The following is a 2928-nucleotide window of genomic DNA, read 5'->3' as shown; positions in this document are numbered from 1 at the left end:
TGGGTGTCCCAGATGACGTTGAAGGCGTTGCCCTGCTCTGACCTGAGCTCTGCACTTGCCCTGTATTTGCTCTGGACTGTCCCTGATCTTCAGGTACAATACATTCAACACAATTAACTCAGTGGCTTTGCCTATATTGCCTATATGGGTGGTTGACATGTAAACCACCAGTACTAAAGAGAAGAGTGTGAAATTTACCGTTACTACTGTTATCACTTCCTAAAGAGGTCTTTATCATGGCCATGACATCCATGGCTATCTTACGCAAATTGCGCTGAGGTATTATAGAGAAATATGTAACTATTAGAAGTTAACAAGGTCAAACAAATAACCTAAAAAATGTCATGTCAATTCTATGGCATTAATTCTTTGCCTATAATTTGGCACTCATGCTACTGATCAAAAATAAATCCACTTGAACAACTTGAAAATTAGAAATAGTGCTAAAAGCATTTCAACGGATTAATCGATGCATACCTCATTGGGGTCCGCCATTTAAAGAACTGCAAAAAGTCTGCCAAAAGCAAGAGACCCAGATAGCAAACAATCATTGAAACCATGTTAAATCAACATTCCGTTGTCAACATTAAATCATTGAATCAACATCTAACTCTGATGTTGATTCTACATCATTTTGCACCATTTTTTAATATTGAAACAACGTTGAAATCCTATCCATAGATCAACGGAATTTCAATGGTATTTCAATTATCAGGAATATTGAAACAATGTTGAGATTTCAACTGAACTAAGGATCAACGTAATATCAATGGAATTTCAATGGTATTTCAATTATCAGGAATATTGAAACAATGTTGAGATTTCAACTGAACTAAGGATCAACATAATATCAATGGAATTTCAATCATTATTATGATTGCTAGGCATACGAAAATGTAATGCCCTAAATTAAATAGCCTATAATGAATATCCTGCTTTATCGACAGCCAGGATGTTAAAAAGTGATGGAAAATTTGAAAGCTTGTATGCCTATAGCCTAGCCTAAAACATGGACCACACCACACTGTTTAAGGTAAAAACAACAACATTTTATTACAGGATTACATGACGTCACGTCTTCCACTCCCTCCTGCCCGGTCTGGGGCATAGCGCAGCCACTTTTGAACAGCCTGGGCAAAAGTGAATTGGGTGACGGCGGCTGTCCCGAGCTGCTGTGTAATAGCATCTAAAACAGAGAATACAAGCACAATGCAAAAAATTTGCCTTAAAGTTAAACAGAACTCCCACATATATGCACACTTTGAAACAAATTCGGCAGCCTAGGAGACATTTTCTTAAAATGATATACATATCCAGTGGGGGGCTTCCATGGTGGCACGGGGGGCAACCCGCCCCCCCTGTAATCTGATTGGCCACCCTGTATGTATTTGGACTTCAACTTTCTATACAGGTACGAACAGTGGTCGTGTAACTGTTTATGTATTTATGTTTAAATGCTAGGGAACATGCCGAGAGTGTTATAGCCGTGCATCGAAAGTTTGAAAAGGTAGTTGGTTTGAAAACGGAGGAGTCGCTCTGCCGTAGCGTGCTTGCTAGCAGCATCACACTGGCAGGCGCGTGGTAAGAAAGTGTCCACAATTTCATGACATAGAATATTCTTATGGTGATTGAAAATGTAGCAGGACTTACCAAACATAGATCGGCAGAGTGCCAAGTCTTTAAAGGGCCGCTTCTGTTTGGCCTGCTCCTTGCCCTGCTTCTTTCCATCCCAGTTCAGTCCTGAAGCCAGTTCGTTGGTCAACAAATTGGCCATCATCCGGCGGACCCTCACCTCTAGGGTAGTCCCTCCGATAATGGCGAGACGGGCAGTCTGGCATAGTATAACACATTTGCAGGGTTAACACACGCAGACTTGAATCATATTTGCTCATGCCAACATATTCATAGACTGTGCAGATTATATATTTTTTCAGTCTGAATATAACTTGGATTGATTGAGTACTGAAACAACAACAGTTTTTAGGATATATTGAAGTTTTCTGACCGAAGAATGATGTAACTATTAAACTACCATATTTTGGCGGTTTGGTCCATTTTGCAGTGTCTCCTCTGCACGGTCCAGGGCCTCCATGGTGTGGAGGGGCAGCTCCAAGGGCTCCAAGGAGGCCAGTCCCACAGACACAGTCTGTCCACACTTGCAGGAGTGGACGTATTGCCTGAATTCCTCCCGCAGGTCCCTCACCTCCTTGGACAACTCCGTCACCGCAGTCAGCAGTTTCTGCATAGCCACATCTATTGACAAAGAAAATAATAACATTTGAATGTAAAAGCTGACGCCCTTTTACTTAAAAATTTCAGAAAGTGTTGAACAACTTTTGAAGAGTTATATATATTTAAGCAATGCCATTGGTTTAAGCTAATTGTTGATAGATGGTACATCCTTCAATGATTCAAAGAATTGAGGAAACATTTACACATGAATGAAAGCCTAGAAATAGCCTTAGAACATAACATTCCTGTACTTGCCTTTTAATGCCATTCTGGCAGTGCCTGGAGAATCTGTAACAAGTATGAAGAGAGAAATTAAACCATTTGACTGGATATACTGCAGTTGTTTTGGATGTTTGAATTGACATGAATTACTTCAAACATACCTTCAGGAGATGGCCTCTGGAATTGAGGCATTGGACCGGGTGGAGGGTAGGCCAATTCATCTCCTGGGAACGCTATTGGGATAGGGACATTGGGGTTAGGGAAATTGGGGCGTTGGAGGCTATAATGCATTTTTGGAGGTGATGGTTGGCTGTCCTGACTGGCTTGTTGGGTTGCTGGTTTGTCTAAAGAAAAAAAAGATGTGGGGGGCCGGGAAGGGTGGTTAGGGGCTGATCTGTGCGTAATAGACAGACAGAGAGACAGAGGCTAACTATACCTGGAAATAACACTTTGGGGGCTTGGGCGAATCTGCAA

General features: G+C 41.5%; 1 long non-coding RNA gene across 1 annotated transcript; it reads left to right on the top strand.

The window, feature by feature from the left end:
• Nucleotides 1-1213: 1213 nt before the first annotated feature.
• On the top strand, nucleotides 1214-2562 carry LOC115557699 (uncharacterized). Its single transcript, XR_003979227.1, has 3 exons — nucleotides 1214-1411; nucleotides 1734-1857; nucleotides 2063-2562. It is a non-coding gene; the product is annotated as an uncharacterized LOC115557699 (long non-coding RNA).
• The last annotated feature ends 366 nt before the right edge of the window (nucleotides 2563-2928 follow it).

This window comes from Gadus morhua, chromosome 2 (genome assembly GCF_902167405.1).
Source record: "Gadus morhua chromosome 2, gadMor3.0, whole genome shotgun sequence".
In the NCBI taxonomy this organism is placed as follows: domain Eukaryota; kingdom Metazoa; phylum Chordata; class Actinopteri; order Gadiformes; family Gadidae; genus Gadus; species Gadus morhua.
Note: the sequence above shows the minus strand (reverse complement) of the source record. Positions and strands in the feature narration are given on the sequence as shown.